Source organism: Artemia sp. Qi Xiang Cuo, chromosome 5 (assembly GCF_049724085.1).
Source record: "Artemia sp. Qi Xiang Cuo chromosome 5, ASM4972408v1, whole genome shotgun sequence".
Classification (NCBI taxonomy): domain Eukaryota; kingdom Metazoa; phylum Arthropoda; class Branchiopoda; order Anostraca; family Artemiidae; genus Artemia; species Artemia sp. Qi Xiang Cuo.
The window spans coordinates 41,212,825-41,233,888 of record NC_142798.1 but is presented as its reverse complement, the minus strand read 5'-3'; the positions used below and the strand labels follow the sequence as shown (position 1 = coordinate 41,233,888).

The 21,064-nt window shown below is 36.8% G+C and overlaps 2 protein-coding genes across 5 annotated transcripts in view; one reads left to right on the top strand and one right to left on the bottom strand.

Moving 5' to 3' along the window:
* The window catches only part of LOC148952147 (transcription factor IIIA-like), a 97,115-nt gene that overhangs the window by 34,580 nt on the left and 41,471 nt on the right, over positions 1–21,064 (bottom strand). The window lies entirely within an intron of this gene.
* Positions 6,441–21,064, top strand: part of LOC148952145 (uncharacterized) — a 104,329-nt gene continuing 89,705 nt past the window's right edge. The window contains exon 1 of the mRNA XM_089089590.1: positions 6,441–6,518. The gene's annotated coding sequence lies outside the window, so the exon portion shown is untranslated. The remainder of the gene's footprint in view (positions 6,519–21,064) is intronic.

The following is a 21,064-nucleotide window of genomic DNA, read 5'->3' as shown; positions in this document are numbered from 1 at the left end:
ACAAATAAATAAATGTTGACTTTAAAGACAAATTATACGTGATGTAACAATTCAAAATAAAAACATAAGAAATTCCAAATTAAAAATTCTTCCTAAGATTATAAAGACAATAATGTGATAATTGCTCGGTCAGACATTGGTGATCAAATGTAAAAATATTCGGTCAAAAAAAAAAAAAAAAAAACATATCAAAGAGCACACACCATAAAACCCAAAACACGTACGAATTCTACAAAGTTAATCAAGAGCAAAAATTTACACACATTCATTAGATTTAAAGAAATAATTGGGGTATACGTTTTGCAACTTCTTCTAAAGAAAATAAAGGGTTAATTGTGGTTGGTTTTAATTGCAATGAGAATTTAAACGTGTTTCATTAACTCAAGAATAGAGAAAAAGCAAATAAAAGAAAAAGACAAACTATGGTTCCAAGCACTTTTGTCAAAATCCCCGAGAATCTATTTTCTAATTAGCCTTTACTATTAGGATAAACATAAATAGATTTTTATCAGTCCTAAATCATCTTTGAGTTTTAGATAAAACATTTTTTACTAAGCATTTTTGTTTCAAAATTTCTCTTTTACTTTCCACTCACTGAGAAGATTGGGAAGAAGAGTATTCAAGAGGGAAATTGTTTGTAACTGGTTAAGAATTTTCAACCGTGATGATTGCAATGGTACGCTGTTTATGCTTTAAAGTCTACAAATTTCGTAAATGAGACAAAATTACTACTACTACTACTACTAACAACTCACCACAGCACAAAGTCGCCTGAGGCCAACACAGCTAAGCACGTTCCCCCTCCATCCCAATCTATTCAAAGCCTCCCTTTTTACACTCTCCCACGAAGTTCCCATTTCCTTTAAACCTTTCTTCATGACGTCATTCCACCCCAGATGAGGACGACCTGTTTTCCGTTTAGCCCTAGATTCTGTATAAGAAGACTGTGCAAAATAGTGTAACCTGACTTACCTGACACACGAAGAGACAAGGAATGGAATCAAGTTCCAGAAAATGTATTTTGTTAATTGATACATAATCTATACATGAGAAAAAGAATAATTAAGCTTCCTGGAAAGTTGTGAGGTAAATATCTTATGCAAGCTATCCTTTTTCTGCTGATACGAACAATCGTTTTTACGGAATAATTTAATTTCTCCAATGCTGTCATTATGAATAAATTATTTTATTGAAGACACTTCAAATTGCAAAAACCTAGAGACAGAGCAGAAGAAAAAAGTGAAAAAAAGACAAAAGTAGCATAAGCTGTACACACTCTTCATAACAAATAAGATACAACCCATTTCATGCTAAAGTACCAAGGACTTAAAAAATTTGTTTTTCTGACCATCTGGACCCATCAGTACCTGAAAACCATGATTATCAAAGATTTACTTTTGGTTCTTCCAGAATTACGAAGTTTTTAAGGTAATACCACAGTTTCGTCGGTGTTGCCAGGCTGAACCGTCGGTATAAAAAAGCAAAAGTAATTATTTAAAATTGACCTGAATTCAAACATAAGCAATCAATGGATTCCCAAAGACAGCTACGCCTTGAAAAAGGAGTTACACCTTCTTCAGATCCTTGTTCAACTTTTTTTTGCTGATTTTTTCACCTGTTTTTGTTATTTGACCCCGCTACTACCCGAAACTACGTAACTGCAGGTGGACACCTTTTCAGAAAATTGTGGATTCAATTCGATTTAAATTAGATTTCATTAAAATTATATTTTTCCAATTTTTGGCTGGGTAAGTTTTCACTCGATTCATATGCAATTTTGTACTAGATACCTATTACCTATTATATCCAAATGTAATATATCCAAAAGGAATCACGAAGTTTTATTTTATTAGTGTTTAGTTTGTAAAATGATGACGTTTCAAAACTATCCTATCTTTTGACGACAAAAAAAGGTCCAATGTTTTCTATGTTGACAAGAAATTATAAACTCATGTGGCAAGTTCAGATGTAAGTTGAATTGACAACATTTTCTTATTAAAGGATGGTTTGTTTCTGCTCTAGAATGGTTAGACACATTAGAATCACGTAATTAACTGAATAAGAGCTAACATTTGGTAATATTCAATTTAAAGGGTGTTATAGTATTAAATTTGAAATTACTGCCTAAAAATGCGCTCAGTTCCAAGTCGACAGAAAAAAGTACAATCAATCACTAAAAATCAAGACCTCGACAGTCAGTTGATTTTGTAAGGCCAATTTAAACGTGAATTTCCCTGTGAATTGCATATTTTAGCTGCAACTTTTAGAAGAAGGAAGTAAGATTATAACGCAAGATCAGACACTCAAGGGAAAATCCACAATTTTCTGAAAATAGTTAGTCTTTCGCAAGGTTGCTTTCTTTGTAAGACTTTAGTCAAAATCGAGCCTTCTTGAAAAAATAAAAATGACTGAAATAATTTAAAATTTAGATCTAAAGGCATGTGGATGTGAAATCTCTACATTATTTTTTACAAGGTACAAGCATCATCATTTACTTTAGTTAAAAAAAAAAACATTTTAGATCTCCCAGTTTTCGGAAAAGAAAAAGAAAACGAGGGTTATTGAACTGGTTGAGTTGAAGTGCATCCAAAAGCTGGCATTTAATTCTGATAATAGGACTCTTCAATGTATATAAAAAGTAGAAAAAAGAACCTATGTGAAAATAAAAGATTTCTCTAGTAAACTTGTAATAAATTTCCACATCTTTTATGGATATAGCACTATATATTTTTAGCAATGAGTATATACAATAAACGTAAGTTAAAGTACAACTATTGTGTTAATAACGTTAATCAGAAATCCGTATTATCGATGAGGATGGTTAATGCATTTGATGTTTGAAAATAAATAAAAGTTCATCATAGTTTGCATTTTAGCACTAAATTACATGATAAAAAGACGTTTAATTTTGTTAGTTTTTTTTTTGCTTTTTTTCTAAGTAGTAGTTGTCACCGATCCAAAACGCCCTTTGACTAATTTTATATTAATTTTAATAGGGAGCGTGTATACTAATTTACTAATTATAATATACTAATTAATACTAACAATAAGTACACTAATTTTAATAGGGAGTGTGTGCAACTGTGCGTATACTCAGTTGATTTTCTCTTGCATCTAAATCAATAAATTTGGCTAGACATTAGTTTTACAAGCTAATGTGGAGTTATATTAAATAAGAAAACCAAAATGTGTTCTGTATAACTTTGTTCATTCTTTTCTATAATAATTTGATGTTTAAAAATTCATACAGAAGACTATATCATTTTCCATGCTCAAAGCAAACATAATACTTTTAATTAAGCTCATTTTTATGTTCCTGGCCTCCCCTACGCCACTGACCGTTTCTCGAGAGGGTAAGATGAAATAATTCTACATATACGTATGATATCTTCACAGGAGGCATGCACCAAGGGGGGAAGTTGTCTCTGGGGTCCCTAATAGAACCTGAGACACCTACACTTGGGACCTCGTAAGAAGGTGAAGGAGGTCGTAGGCCCCTCAAACGTACACATAGAAGGGCTCCACTGGTTTGTCCACAAGTCCCATGAGTTACAAACCTTCTCCCAGTAATGAGTAAAATTGCATGGTGACGCAGAACGCCATCATGATAAAACCTTCTTTAGGAGGACAACTGCGGCAAGGCGTAAGATCCAGATCTATGGACAACAACCTCTGCAAAGACTGGGGGTCAGTCAGCCGGGTATCCAGAACAATCCTTAAGCAATTTCTCTAGAAAACATCTAGTAAATCTTCCATCCGCTTTTCGGAGCGCCCATACTTCAGAGCCATATTTGACCACTGTCATCACTGTAGCTTCTAATATTCTAATCTTGGTTTGCAGACTTCTTCCTATTCTTCCAAACTTTTATTAACTATAGAAAAATACTCTGAGCCTTGGCTATTCTACTTTTAACATCCTCACTGCTCCCACCGTCTTTAATAATAATAGTACCAAGGTAAGTGAAGCTGTCAACCTGATCGATCTTTTCGTTACCCAATGTCACCTTTTTATTTTCACTTACTCCTATCCTTAATGACTTAGTTTTCTCAACATTTGTTATTAGGCATATTCTTGCCCCTTGGTCTCTTAATTCATCGAAACGCTCATTGACTTTACTTAGACCTTCATCTAGGATGCTTAAACCATCAGCATAATCTAATTCCAGGAGACTTTTTTGTCCCCATTTGATTCCGTGGTCTCCCAGTGCCTTTCCTGTGCTCTTTAAGACAAAGTCCATCAAAATAATCCATATAAAGGGGGATAGAACACAACCCTGCTTAACTCCTGATTCAATACAAAACCAGCTGCTAACCTCATTTCCTACCTTAACCGCAGCAGCCATATTCTCGTACATAGCACTAATCACTTTGATGTATTTGTCTGGTATACCATACAAGGATAAAACCTTTACTAAAGCTCTTCTATCAACATAATCGAACGCTTGCTCATAATCTATAAAACTGAGGGCAAAAGGTATTTGACAACTCAGGCAATTCTCAATTATTAACCTAAGAGTGAAAATTTAGTCGACACATCCTCTACCTTTTCTAAAACCGCACTGTTCTTCTCTTAAAACTTTGTCTAAGGCATCTCTCAGTCGAAAAAGTATCATATTACTAAGTAATTGGCTACCTACAGAAACCAGACTAACGCCTCGATACTTACCACACTCACTTTTACCACCTTTCTTATAAAGTGGCTTAATTAAGGTTTTCCTAAAATCGTTAGGTGTTTCCCCCTTTTCAAAAATCATATTCATAATATTTTGTAACTTGTTTCTAGCCTCAGAGCCATCATGTTTAAGAAACTCATTTCCCACCCTATCAGCACCTGGGGCCTTATTATTTTTTCATCCTTTTAGTACTGTCGCTAATTCTTCCTCACAAAACAAATCTTCCGTCATATCCAGGGTATCACAAACTTTTTCATTTTCCTCTATATCTTTTCCTGCAAATCTACTTTGGTTTAGAACATTCTCAAAATATTCTACCCATCTCTCTTTAATTCTTTCCTTATCGCTAATTGTGGCCCCATTCCTATCTTTAACTGGGCAAAGTCCGGATTGACTACTCCCTCTCAATTTATTAACATGCCAGTACAATATTTTACTATTATGCCGTGCCATTCCCCAAAATTCCTCATTTTTAAAGCCACATGCTACTTTGCGATGGGGTTGTAAAGACAAAGTTGTAGAAAGCACACAAATATAAACATTAGCTTTCAAATGAGCTTTTAAACAGTTCTCTTTTCAATGTTTCTGTGCCCCTTCGGAGTAGAAAAAAGAACAATCAAAAACTTCACCTTTACAGCCTCTTTTTCAAAATTCCCAACAAATTGATTCGTAATTACCTTTCACTGTTAAGCTAAACACAAATAAAATTATTATCCCTGAATCAAATTTAAATGAAAATTTGTTTTTATTAGGCAATTTTTTTTGAAACGCGTCTCTTAGTTGTATTTTTATCCCTAAATTTGCAGCGCCAGGTATTTTTAAGTATGTGATATGCCACTATTTTGTTTACCTTCTTCTTCTTCTATTTAACAGCAGGCGGGCTTTTCAGTATAACTATTTAGCCCTTTTCCTTTTGCTTCACTCTGTGGGCTACAGAGCTACTGGCTTGATTGCCTCATATTTATTAGATATATTCAGATATCTTTCAGCAGATCTTTCGACTCTAGGAGTTCAAATATAAGATGATAGATGTCGATTTCTATGCTCTGTGTGCAGGTATAGTTGGCTAGGCTCTTGGCTGATAGTGGGATTTTGTGGTGTTTGAAGTATTTTAACAGTTTACAAAGCAAGGTATGTTGTGCAGACGTCAGCATATTACATTCAAATAGGCAATGGTCAATTGTTTCATTATTCGTATTACAATGCCTGCAAAGAGGTGACAGGGTAATTGAACCACTTGAATTAGAAAGCTTATATGAGAATGAAAGGAAATTTAGTCCATTTGTTCCAGAAAGAATTCTATGATAAATTTTAGAAATATACTTATTGTGAAAGGGGGAAAGGATAGGATTAATCTTATTAAAATTAATATCTGATAGCCTCCATCGGTAAATATCTCTAATTGGGATTGGTCTCCCACTTGGCTGGTCAATATTTATAGCATTTTTTGCTATTTCATCAACCTGATGATTACCACTTATGCCAGAGTGGCTAGGAATGTACTGAAAGTAAGTTTTTATGCCACTTGAAGCAAGATTATCAATAATACTGAGACAATGATAAGTGTCAATGTCCAACTTATATTGAGGAGCTGAGGCCAGCAACTCAAGGCTTGATAAAGAGTCGGAACAGATGATAATATTATTCGAATTTTCAATCAAAGGTTGGTTTTGCTTAAGGTGTTCTAATGCCATGATTATGGCATTTAACTCAGCAGACATTATAGATACATTATTAAATAATCTCTCTCCCATTGCAATGTTCAGGTGAGGAAGGAAAACACCCCTTGCAACCTTCTCATCCATTTTTGACCCATCAACAAATATTTGGAAGTGATTTTTATAGGTAATTGTATTAAGTTCTGCAAATTTTTTCTGGACAAAAGCAATGGGGGTTAAATCTTTATTCCATTTTGAAAATTCAGTATTTATTATGGGAGATGACCAATTCCATGGAGGGGATTGGGGGAAAGTAGGTGCAATAGACTTTGCTGGTACAGGGAACTTCTTTTGAATATTGGCATACTCATCTGCAATACCTCTATACATGGCTGGATTTCTTAACCAATTATGTAATGTGTGTGAGCTATTTGATTCAATTTTTGTAAGATATTTTATCAAGAGAAAGCTACGTCTCTCCCTTATTGTTGTTAATCCACTCTCCATAAGCAGAGACTTGGTGCTTGTGGGTTTCCTAAGACCAAATATGAGACGTATTATATCATTTTGTGTTGTTTCAATTTTTTGCATCTGGGTCTTTGCACATGCACCATAGACAATGAGCCCATAGTCAATATGGGGTCTTATATGTGATTTATAAAACTGGAGTAAGGTTTTCTCCTTAGAACCCCAGGGTGTCGAAAGAAGTCTTTTTAGTATATTTGCTTTTCTATAACATTTTTTTATTGTGTTTGAAATGTGGAGGTGGAAATTAAGTTTTTGGTCAAGCATGAGACCTAGGTAATTAATATTATTATCTTCTGGAATAGTTGTTTTATTTAGAGTTACTTTTGCATTAACATGGTTTCGCTTCCGGTGAAATTGAATTATTTTTGACTTGGTGGGTGCAATGGGTAAATCTGAATGTTGAGAGAATTTTTCAAACTGGAAAAGTGACTTTTGCAGATTTGACTGTGCTATCTGAAAGGTGTTGCCAGATGACCATAGCACCAAATCATCAGCATATTGTAGATTCGTGTGGGGTAGGTTCATGTCCCAGAGATATAGGGTAAAAAGGAGGCAACTGAGGACTGCTCCCTGAGGTAGGCCTTTGGATATTGTCTTTTGGGGTGAAGAGGCTGAACCAACACAAACAATGAAACTTTGCACTTCTATGAAGGATTTAATAAAGGATACTAGCTTAGGAGGTATTCCAAGGTTTGCAAGTTTATTTAAAAGGATTTGGTGGTTCACATTGTCATAAGCTCCTTCAAAATCTAGGAAAGCTGCCACTAGGATATTTTTTTTTGAGAAAGATTCATTTATTGCATTTTCTAGCAAAATGAAAGCATCTGTTGAGGAGTGGTATTTCCTGAATCCAATTTTAGTGTGTGGGATCATATTATTTTTCTCAACAAACCAGAGGAGTCTGTGATAAATCATTTTCTCCATTATTTTCCCCATCACAGGTGTAATCTTTATGGGCCTATAAGACTCAGGGTTATCTTTTGGTTTATTTTTCTTTAGGATTGGTAGGAGGGACGAACATATCCATATATTGGGGAACCTAGAAGATACCCAAGCGTGATTATAACAATTCAGCAGTTCTTGTTTGTATGAAGGTGTGAGATTCTTTATCCATGTAGGGTGTATATTGTCATAGCTACTGCTAGTTTTGGACCTAATATGATGTATTGCATTATTCAATTCCTGGATTGAAAATGGATTAGTTATGTATTCGGATCCTGGGCGTGGTTGGTAGCAAGGGTTCATAGGAATTGTGGACAGTTTGCTTTGATTATTTGATGTTAGCTTATTAACAAAAAGAGTTGCAAATAGGTTAGCCTTTTCATTATCATTGTCATAATGGGTATTATTATGTATAAGCTCATACAGGAGTGGGTTGGGAGAAGTCTTTTTTCCACATATGTGGCTTATGACTTTATGTATAATTGGCTCATTTGTTTCTCTGGAGAGATTATTTGCAAAATTATTCCAGTATTTATATTTAGCATCTATTATAGTCCTTTTTAGATTAGATTCTGCTTGTAATTTTTTTAAATAGGTAGTAGGTGTTGGTTTTTTTATGAATTCTGTCCTAGCTGCCTTTTTTATCCTCCATTTATTTAGGCACTCATTTGTCCACCATGCTTTAGGAATTTGTTTAGGGAATGTTTTCTTAGGTGTTGTCCTGGGGATAGCATGATTAGCTGTATTTATTAGTAAAGATGTCAACGCTTCAGCATGTGTGTCAACTGTTTTGTTAGAAATGAATGAACTTTGGGTGAAAATTGTAATTTCATCATTTAGCTTATTTTTGAAAATAGACCAATTTGATTTAGTGTTGATATATTTGGATGTATGAGATAAAGTTTCAGCAGGTTCATTTAGGGAGCAAACTATAGCAAAGTGGTCTGTACATAGACTATCAATTTTATTTATGTAAATTTTGTTCAAAAAATTTAAAGACACAATTTGTAGGTCAATTGTGGAGAAATTGCCACTTTTGGGGTTGAAATAAGTAATCAGGTTTGGAGGAGTAGCAACAGCTAATTCATTATTATTTGAAGTCATATACTCAATAAATTTACCAGCTTTATTTGCTGGTTTATTCCCCCACAAAAGGCTGTGGGCATTGAAATCACCACAAATAATGATATTTTTTAACATATTAGAATTATTTATATAATTAAAGAAATCCTTGGCATCTGTAGTTTGGCCATTAGGGTTATAAAAGCTTATTATGTAGGTTTTTAAATTATTCAGCCAAACACTTATACCAATTACATCAACATCATTTTCAAAATCTGGAAATTTGATGCCACAAAATTTTATATTATTATTAACTAATAAAGCTAAACCACCTCCTTTTCTCTCTGAAGATCTATCCTTTCTCAGGATAGTATATCCCAGAGACTTAATTTGTTGATTTTGGGTTAAATGAGTTTCCTGGAGGCAAGCAATATTAATTGAAGTATTATTCATAAATGATATTAGTTCATTTAGCTTATTTTCTGTGAGTGATCTTACATTCCATTGTAGTATTGATAAATGTTGAGTTGTTGATTTATTATTCATATGACTGTGTATCAATGTTCAGCTTTGTTAAGAGTAAAGCAAGATCTTTTTTTGCTTGAATGAGCATATCATCTGGGATGTAGATTTTTGCCAATTCTGCAATAATTTTTGTTTTCTGTAGTTGATGTATGTTCATGGCCTGCACTGCATTACAGTTTAGAATGAATAAGCATATATTTGGGGATTGCATTTTTGGTTGTGCATCCTGTTTGTTGGTTAAGGGATTGATTCCTGGTAGTGTTTCTCGTTTGTTTCTTCTTGGGAGGGAGGGCCAGGCTGGCCTCATCTCACCGGACAAGGAGGCGTGTGGGCTGGGTGATTCCTTCTGCTAGGGATTTGAGCTAGGGGGCTTAGAAGATGGGGTTGTCGAGGGGGTGCTTGATGCATTGGGGGCGTTTGACTTGGGGGTTTTGGTTGGTTTCATTACAGGCTTTATTTGGTATTGTTGGGCAGCATTTGCTTCCATTGCTGCAAAGGGGTATGGGATGGCCTTCTCTGTTGATATTTGGAGTGTTAGAGCTCTTTTCTTGTATGCAGGGCATAATGATTTATTTGTAGATTCATGTGGGCCTTTGCAATTGATGCATGTAGGCTGAGTGTTGTTGCAAGTTGTCAGCTCTTTAGGATGGAAAGATTTACCTTCTTTTAACTCCTGAGTAGATATCTCTGGGGGAACATTATAAACTACTATTTTTGTTGGTGATTGTTTTGGGTTCCAATTAGATGCAATAATTGGGTTATTCAGAAGTGATTTAAGGTTAATTATTGTATCTGCTGACTTCTGATCTTCTACAGCTATTAGCAGAGATCCATCACGGTTAATGTTAAGAGAAAAAATTGATTTTAGCAATTTAAAAATTGCAACTCTTATTGCAGTGATCATTTTTATTTCAAAGGGGGTAGTGGGAGTAATTTTAAGGTAAATTCCTAAGTTTTTGGAGGGAGGATCTTGGGCAGGGAGAGGGGAAATGCTTTTAATTGTGGCGATTTTTTTCCTTTTTTTAGAACTTCTAGAGAGGACCTCTTGAAACCCATTATCATCTTTTATGGTTACATTAGCCCCTACAATTATCATTGTCCTATTCTCCGAATTGGAGCTATCATTAGAACTTTGAGATAGCGTGTTTGACCAGCAAGGATGGGTATCTTTCACTATGACACTTTCACTGGAATTTGATTTGGGATCTGGGGGGACTTTTTTTTTTGGAGGACTTCTAATCATTGCCTATTTGAAAAAGCTTTAAACACAAAAATAAAACTAAAACAAGAAGGGAAAATATATGATATCAAACCGTCTGCACTATACTATGGGGAGGATAAACACCACAGTATAGCCCTGAGGATGACTTGAGCAGAATTGGTTTAGTACAACTGCTGATTAGAAGAGATAATAATCACAAGAAAATATATTTCGATTTTCTTATAAGGTTGCTGTTGTTTACCTTCGCAAGGTTGTAAATTTCTTCCGATTTTTCTTTTAAAGGAGTCAACAGAGAAGTTTTTTTTAAGAAAACGTCCCCAGGAAAATAGATACAAATCAAAGTACACTGTCGATTGAAGCAGTTCTTCAAGTTCTCAGTTCTTGGCGTGTCAACCAAAATAATTAGACCAAGCTATGTGCCCTCGTGTCTGTCTTGTCAGTCAGTCAACGTGGGTCACAATACGAGAAAGCTCTACATAAGCAGGTGAGCTCATGCACTTGTAGAAAACAGCCATCGACGCTACATCAAACCTTTCGCAAAGTGACAGGAGAGATATATAGGTAACGGCTAAACCAAATCTATTAGTTTGTTGTCACTTACTAGGTGGGCAGGAAGGGAGATTAAACAAAAATAGTCTCTAGAGATTATAAACCTCTGGATAAGGTTTTCGACTGCGGAGATTATGGTACCCTTTTTATGCATCCCAGCCTTTCCACTCCACAAATATAAGTATATTGCCATTTTTGGCATCATATGGCACTTTATAATCGAGTTATAAAGGCATATTTATAGAAGTAACGTGGGTATGAATAGTAACTTTTAAATAAGCAATTAAACATCACTATACGATTTTACAGTTGCCTGCTAGCCCTGGCGGAAAATGAGAGAGACGTGATTGCTACCTATGTAAAAAAGCGATTTTCCTTGGTTTTTAAGATGAGGGCTCAAGACCCCTTGTCAAGGGTTTTCAGCCATGAGTGTGGTGCATTTTCATTTTAATGAGACGCTTTTTCGAGGGTTGAAAGCTCCTTTTCGAAATCTCCAATACACCTTTTCGTAATACACTTTTATTTTTAAGATGAATCTATATAATAGTTATCATTCTTGAAACCACCTTTAAATGATTTTTTCCCCTAGACAACCATCTTTCAAAACGCACTTTTGAAGTTTTGGTTACTTTTGGCTGGGGTTTGCGGTTTACTAAGTTCTAGCCATTGCCAAAGCCATGACTTGTGTTCTCAACCTGACCATTTCCACAGATGAATTTCCTTTTAACTCTCCCCCCCCCCCGTACATAAACTGATATTCTGCGCAAAAAAAAAAATCATGATAAAAATGATAATAGTAAAAAAACGCGAGGTGCTGTATAGTTTAGGAAACCTGTAAAAAGTCAACCTCAGGCAAATTGTTATACAAATTATTCTTTCACTAATCGACCAGAAATTATGTGCTGTTTTCGAATCCAAAAAGTCTTCTGCTCTAGCTCTTTCAAAAATTTGATCTTTTAAGTCGAATGTGAGACAGAGGCAAAAAAAAATATTGACTGAATAAATACCAGCAAATATAATCCAATACGTCATTTCTGCGCTTTTTTTGCAGATGAACATAAAACCAAATATTTGAAGTCAAGAGAATTGCCTGAGGCTCAAAGACTAGAGGAAAAGTGAGGTTAAGGGTGAGAAAACGTGAAAAAAAGGGGTCAACCTCAACAAAATTGATATAAAAATAATTCTTTCACTAACCGACCAAAAAATATCTACTAGTTCCAAATCCGAAAAGTCTGCCACTCTAGGTCTTTTACAAATTTGTGTCTTTTATGGTGAGTTTGAGGTTGAGGTAAAAAAAAATACGATTGACTAAATACCACCAAATTTGGTCACATACACTATTTCTTCGCTTTTTTTTTACTGATGAACATGAAACTAAATATTTCAAGTCAAAAGATTTTTTTGGGGCACAAGGCTCTGAGGAAAAGTGGGGCTGAGGCAGAGGTAGAGCCTGTACGCATATGCAAAGGTGTTGCACTTGCATAAGCCTGCAAGTGTCTGGCTTATGGCAAAACACTTAAAGTCTCGAGCCTGTGGTAACAGCGACGACTGGGCCCAATTAAATTCCAGTATGTCTGGAACATTTAATTTTGTGAAAGTGAGTAAGAATGAGGAGGTAGTGGGGAAGCTCAAAGACATATTTGACAAAAAAAAAAAAAATATACACATATTCAGTCAAAAAGTTCCCTTAACTGAGATGAAGCACTAGTTTCCAAATAAGAGATCAGTATAATCAGATATAATGTAACACAGAGATCAATTACATAAGGCAGATAAAAATCACAATTAAACAAGGGATTCATAGAGTAGTGGTAGAGCTATTTAAATTTGATTTTCCTGTTTACTACCATCATCTTCAAAGTTTCCTGTTTCACAATTAGAAGAGCTTGTTCTTTTACAATTGCCAAGAGCCAAGGTACATTTTAAGCCATGCTTTTTGCAAGAACATCGTAGCGTCGAACACTCGCCCTTGCAATTAATGTGACACACTGAGATAATAGAAGGCGGTGCCGGTAATCTATCTAAATTCACGGGTCGTAATTTTACCTGTCGAACGATCCAGCCAAACTCCAAAGTATCCAGTAAACAATCAAAATTTTTCCCTGATTGTACTTGGAAATATGCCCGAAGCGAATAATATTTGCAAACAAAGATTGTTGGTGGGAGCGTTTCTGCCTCCTACTTCCCAGAGCGTTTGATTTTTCTAAGGAATTTCCTGTAGCGGACCTGGTTTTATTTCGTTTTCAACAACCACAAACAAGATAAGCATGACCTTCTCTCCAGCTTCGCTAATGTCGTCTTTTGCAGAAGCCGATTTCAGGAACAGTCCGACGATATCCTGAAAGTTTTCTTATTTTCGCGTAGTTCAGTAGTGTAAATTTTCCTATGCCATAAATTCGCGAAGTCGAATCGCATCCAAGAAAGACAAAGAGGAAAAAAATTCGCTCCCAGAGGGCGTCACCGAGTTTTAGCTTGGTTGCCAATATATCCCACGGACGGCTTCCTGCTTTCCGTGACTTTGACTGGAAACAGAAAAATATCGGTTTATGTTCTCGTTTCGTAAGATACAATAAAAGGTCTAGTATTCTATATCTTCTACTATTACCCTAGTGGGTTGGCGTTCTTCCGAATCGACCGCAATCATCACAATCAGCAGGTCGTCATCGGCTGGCGATTGGTATACTTTACATGCAGCATCATTTAGGTAGCGGGACAGCATGCTGATGATTGTCTGGTTCATTTCTGCGTAAATAAGGAAATCATCTTTATTTTACTAAACAAGGCATCTGCGGCTGAGTGCTGATCGCAGGATAATCTTTAGACCTGGTCATCCTCTTTTGTGTCACGTCAATCATTGAGGGTCCAGCTAAATACCCTTCAAACGCTATCAAAACATATCATATCTTTGCGTCATATTTTCAACGTATTTGTTGCAGATATTCACGTACATACTGCATTTTTTGTTTCCAAGGGGAAAGATGTGGTAGGGCTCCACCATCTAGGACATGCTGAATTTCATCCAAGCTTTTAAGCCTGCAATCTGTCTTTGGTTGCAGACCTTCAGCTTCACGGCAGATCGCATTGGCAGGCGCTGGCTTGTCTGCCAACCGAAACAGACCGTTCGGCTCAAGTAACGAAGGTGGCGGGAAGCAGACTTCGAACTTGAAAAACGTATGGAGTTCTTCCTCTGAACTCTTTGTAACAGTAACCAGCCTTTGAAACATTAAAGCAGGGTCAACGGTAAGTAGTTCTTCTGCTGACTTCAGGTTACTTTGCACTCTCGTCGTAATAGCAGTTGTTTTCTTCTTGAGAGTGTTGATGTTTGCATCTTCTCTAGTCATGCCGTTTGGGATCTATAAACCTATTGGTATGGCTTCGTATACTCCACCTGCTCACTCGCAATTTCGACATATATTATATTCCTGGGTGGTGGATCCACTGTGAAAGGCGGAAAATCTAGGAGAAAGTGGAAAACCTATTCAATATCGTTAAAATCACGTTCTATTCTTGTTGTCCCAGGGTCTTTTTGCTGCTCACTAGTCTCAAATATTATGTCCATGAGTTCTTGAAGTGCAGAGCTGATAGCAACCCGCGCAGAAGCCGATACAAGCCATGTTAGCCGCTGCAACTCACTCATAACGTGCCTACGTGTTAAACCTCCACTAGTTTTTAGAGAACGCGGCAACATTTCTTCTATGACCATGTTAAGGGAAAGACATGCCCAGAATCTTTCAGGGCCCCGTATCACGAAATTGCCGTTTTCAAATTCGTTGAATACCTGAGGATTTATTTCATCAAGTTCGACCATTTTCTGAAGATAAATTATGTAGGGCTTAGTGTACAAGTATTGGTTGGAAGATGCGAAGAACCGACGCATCTATTCACCAGTGTACAGGTGAAGGTCCCAGTTGCCTGTTCTTTCTGACACAACTGAAGACTTCAGAAAATCCTTCGGAACTTGTAGAAGATGACGATTTTTAAAAACAAACATAAAGTTAATACAAAATATACGAAACAATAAGAATAAACTTGAATTTAAATTGGTTGGAATAATCCTCAAAGAAAAGGGACAAAATAGCAAACATTAAATATTTGGCACGCGAAATCTTATATTCTGCTCCGGGACAATCGCAGTTTTAGGTAAAATCGAATTCTTGAACCTCAAATCTACCTATGTGTCTGACAATTTACCACTACAGATAAGCAACCTCAAGCAACTCAAAATGTCACTACATCAAGCATCCTAATGCCAAAACCCTGACAAACAATCCCCCTCTATTCTACTCACTTCAGTGACCTTCAGTCACAAACATAGGGGACAAGGTCTAGGTCGAAGGCCTCAACAGAGTCCGTTGATTTTTGAATTAAATCAAGTTGCCATCAAGCCATTAGCCAATTGGCGACAAAGCCAAGACAGATAGCCTGAGGGAAAGGCAAAGATGGCATAAGCCTTTTTCAGGATTGTATAAAAATGATGTCATTTCCACTTGTTGAAGTTTAACCAAGATTTTTTTTTTTTGGGGGGGGGGGGCAAATAAATTTTAATGACATTCTGGCCAAGTTTGCCTGCCTTCAGTCTTATTTTAGAGTTCAGTCTTATTTCAGAGTCCAGAGCAAACACATCTAAAATCTAAAGCGGATAACTTATGAACATTATTAAATCAGTGAATTTCATAACAACAATTGGCTTGGGATTATAGTGACGTATAATCCTGTCCTATGTGTATCAATTAATTCGTTGGTGATAGGCTTTTGGCGAGAAGTGGAATTTGAGATTTGATTGGATAGTTCACTAATGCTGGTCGGGGAAACGTCAAATTTGGATTTCTCAAACACTGCATTTTCTGAAAGCGGGCCCGAGTGATAGTCGGTTCTATTACCATACAGGGGCCCCCGCGAGTAAGTATCACTTCATGTTTCTTTGAAAATTTTTGAAGGCATAGTTGCATTATAGTCGAGAATTATGGCACTCACGAAACAACATTTTGATGACAAAATGGACGAAGTCCTGCAGAAAATCGCAAAGCTCCAGCAGGAAAATAAACTTCTACGGTCAGAAAACAGGTCGCTCAGATCCGATCTTTTAAGAGTTAAATTGACCGCTCTTCGGTCAGAACTATACTCGACAAGAAACAATCTTGTTATCCACGGACTAGAATCTTCAGATGGCGAAGATCTCCGTCAGAAAGTAGTTGGTTTCTTCGAATCAAAACTCGGAATATCTACCGCGAATGAGATATGGATGAATGCGGTATACAGAATTTCGAAGAAACCGTCAAATGCCGAGTCGTCTGGCTCTAGCGGTCCAACACTGAGAAATAGCGCGCAACGAAAAAAGTCCGCTGATCCGATTTTCGCTAGCCTTGAAAATTTTGATCGGTCAGAAATAATGAAAGAGTGTAGTAAACTGAAAAAAAAAAACAGTTTTAGCGTATATGTTGACTTGCCAGCTTATCTCGGGAAACGACGCGAAGAACTTTTATCACTTGATTATAAGCTACGAAATTCAAAAGTAGCGAGTGAGAAAATAGCGGAAACGCGTCTGATCCAAAAAGGGATCAAACTTTGGTTAGAAACCAAGAAATCAAAGACGGTTCAGTGGATGAAGTTTCCAGACGAATGCTACGATCCGCTCAAGCTTCCCCGCGCTGGCTCGGACGATGCGAATGATTCTGATTCGGACGCTTAGAATTTTCTATTTTTTGTTAATACTTTGTGAGGTTTGTGGGGCAGCTATAATACTGAAGTAATTAGGAGAGAATATTTGTAAAATTAGAGTAGCAAAATTGATGAATAATTTAAATTTAAAAAGTATTATAACTGCACCATGAGAGTGTTTATGTGTAATTTGCCGCTTACATATTCTTGAATTCTGTTTATCCAATGAGATGTATTTCCTTTTCGTGTGTTCTTGCTTTGTTTTTCTTTTCCAGAGTTATAAGAAAATTTCGGGTTTACAAACTTCAGAGTGGTCTACTGCTCTTCTCAAAAGTACAACCATTGCCTCTCTTCAGTATGTTGGTAAGTAATGAATTCCTGTTCTAATCCTCCCGGGGGTGCCTCCTCGTCAACAAGCCAAAGTAATGCTAGATTAGTAGAGCTGGAAGAAAAATTTTTGGATTTGGAAAATATTTTTGATTTAGAAATTAATAATGAATCAAATGCCCCGATATTTGATAAAAGTAAATTTCCTAGAAGCCGTTATGAAGAAGTGTGTAATTTAAGTCCGGGACGCTCTGACTCTCAGCTCACTGTCCTTCAACTGAACTGTCAAGGGTTATGCTCATCGTTCGCGGATCTAACGACTCTTTGTCAACAGTTGCAGCCAGATGTAGTCGGACTTTGCGAAACCTTTTTAACAAGACAAACAGATACCCTTCTGGAAATACCTGGATATACTTCCCATTTTTTGGACAGAACAGCATTGAAGAGAGGAGGTTTAGCTATTTACATACGGCAAGAGCACTCGGTATGCATTAACAAAGAATTAAACCGAAATATAGAAGGAATTTATGAATCACTTTTCCTGGAAATATGTTTACCTTCACAGAAGAAATTAACAGTTGGAGAAGTATACCGCCCACCGGCAGGATCTGTTTCTTCATTCTTGGAAAACTTAAGCCAAATATCGGATCATCTTGAGAAACAAGAGAATGAAGCTATCTTAATGGGGGACTTCAACATCAATCTTACTCTTCCTCTATCTTCCGGTGCGACAGATCTGCTTAGTATAATGTCTGCTTCAAATATGTACCCCTCGACGACGATTCCAACCCGAGTAACTGCCACTTCCCACTCACTGATTGACAACATTTTTTCGACTCTGCCTCCAACATCAGCCTCAGTTCTGCTATTCGACACTTCAGATCACTTCCCTCTGCTTAGAAATTTCAACATAAAGCATAAATATCCAAAGCCTAATGCTTCGATTAAGCAAGGGTTCACTACCTGAAAACTGAATGACGAGAACTTGAAAACTCTTAATCAAAATCTGGAGAGCACATCCTGGGAAAGTGTTATGAATACAGATGATGTTAATTCAGGATTTGAGGAATTTCATAACATTTTCATGAGAGTATATACGGATTGCTGTTGTGAAAAGCGTTCAAGGAAGACGGGACGGAAAAATCGACCCATAAGCCCTTGGATTAGTCATAGACTGCTCCAGTGTAGTAACAGGAAAAATAAACTGTGAATAGATTACAAAAGTGACCCATGCATTGCAACGCTCGGGAAATATGAAAAATATAAAAGATGTCTTCGATCAGTTTTACGTAAAGCTAAACGAGATTATTTTAGTGGGAAAATAGCTGAAAATGGCAAAAATTCTCGGAAAATATGGAAGGTTGTTAACTCTATACTGCGTCCCTGCAGCCCCCCACCGGAGCTTCCATCTAAATTATCTGTCAATGGCGAGACAGTAACAGGACCAGATAACGTTGCAAATGCATTGGGAACATTTTTTGCAGAAGTGGGCAGAAAAACAGCAGATTCTGTTGGGAATTCCGCGAAGAGTTTTAAAGATTACCTTGGCCCGGCATGCACTAAGGCAATGGCAATAGCACCTGTCTCTCCATCTTAAATTCTGCTAATCGTACTAAATCTAAGAGGCAATTCGGCTTCTGGGTTTAACCGAGCATATACCAAAGTGTTAAAAGCAGTTGCCGCTTCAAACACAGAGTCCCTTTCTAACCTTATAAATGTTTCTTTGCACAAGATTACTTTCCCAGAACTGCTAAGGAAAACTAGAATAATTCCACTGCACAAAGGGGGTTCTCGAGTTGACCCGGCTAATTACAGACCTATTTCTATCCTCTCATTTTTTTCAAAAGTTATTGAAAAACCTATGCAACAGCAGCTACTCCAGTTTCTGGAGAAAAAAGGGTTTCTCAATAATCACTAGTTTGGGTTCAGACCAGGGCACTTCACACATGATTCAATAACGGCGTTAAGTTTATGGATAAACAAAGCTTTGGATTCTGGTCTACTACCTGCAGCGGTTCTGCTTGATATCAGGAAAGCATTTGATAGCATGTACCATTCAATTCTCCTCGGGAAACTTGAACATATAGGGTGAATCGGGGAAAGTCCGACACCTTAACATGTTTTTTTTTGTTAAATTGACTCTCAAGATTTTTTTTTATGAGTATCTCATATCATCTTCTATCAACCTTTTTGTTACAACAGTTTTCCATATTATTCACTTTCTGATTTTCCCATATACTTTGCTTGTAGCCCATCACCAGGTCTCAAAGTTGGTGCAGTCTGCTATGTTGGACTTACCCCAGATTTGGGGGACGTGCAACATATACTACTAGCTTTTTTCAACAATATGTCAAAAATAATATGACTTCACCATCTTAAAGGGCATCGAGGAATCACTATAAGTCCATAATCAAACAATTTTTATGTCAAACTGACTGGCATCAAAAGGCCAGATCATACTTTTTTCTGCTGCTGTGGGGTAACTCCGACAGTGTCTGACTTACCCAACAAATAAACGTTACAAGTATCATAGACGAGGTGCACAAATCACTGACTGTAAATGATTGCTTGTATTTTAAAAAAGAAAAACATTTCATACAAATTATGGTTTGATTTCAGATACAAAAAGCTACTAATATATGTTGTAGCTTACGTGTATGGGCATAAAACAAAGATCTACTGACACTTGCCAGTAACTGCCTTGTACGATACAATAACCTGACAGATTTGGGGTATTTCAAATGGTCCGGTTCCCACTAAGTTTACTGGTCCTGCAAAAATGTATTTGTCATCCACAGTATTAATATCGTCTTTCTGGCCAATTGAAAGAGTAGGTGGCAAGGATCTAGCAGTGAAGAAACTTGAGCTTAACTTTTCCCTCGTCTGGAAAGTCTAGAACCCTTCCTATGCACCAACCTTGTTCGTCATTCCTGGCATCGTATCTAACTACATAGTACTCATTTAGCTTGGGAACAATCTTTTGCTTATTGGGTGTCTCCTTGTCATCACTGTCACTTTCTTGAATAGTATCTTGAATACTCTGCTCATCCTCATCAGAGCCAAGTTCAAGGCTGATGTCTGATTCGCTATCACCCATATCTCTTTTGGCTTCCCTCTTAGGAAGAATTTTTTTTTTCGATTTTATACCCTTCCCATCTGAACTTTTCTTCTTCCCTTTGCCTTTTGCTTTCAGATTTTTTTCCCTCTTAAGCACCTCTAGATGCTCTTTTGATGTTATCACTTCTGCCTCTCTTGCAATTTTCTTCCGTTTTTTTATTCCTGAAACTGATGGTAGGTCGGGCCGCTTGATTGAGTCAATAATAATCTCTTCAAAAGTTTTTGATTGGTTGCCAAGCAACTTCCTTGGACTAATGGTAACAGAAAAGGTAATTTTTTCTAGTTCAGTGTTGACGGTGGTTGTGACTTTAGATGTGCCTGAATTTTCCTCTTGCTCCTTTTTCATTTGTGCATAGCGTCTCAACTTGGTGGGTTCAAACTTTGTCTGGTCAATTACGGATGGGTTTACTCTCATTGGACCACTCAGATCAAAGATTCCAGTTGCTTTGAACGACTTTTCGATCAGACTAGGAGTGAGATAGGTATCCCATACTTTTGATAAGAGACATACAAAATCCTTCTTCGACAGAATGTTGCCAGGGTGCTCCCTCTGCCATTTCGAGAGATTCTGATCATAAGACGTTTTCATTCCCTTGAAAACTACTTTATCGAGAGGTTGAAGCATGTGGGATGCATGTGGAGGTAGCTTGAGAATTGTCACGTTATTTTCGTTTGCAAGTTTTGCAAGAGCAAGAGAAAGATGTGAGCCATGTCCATCTAAGATGAGAAGTGCCTTTCCCTTTACATGAGGAAGAAACTGGATTTCAAACCAGTTCATAAAGAGATCAGACGTCATCCACCCT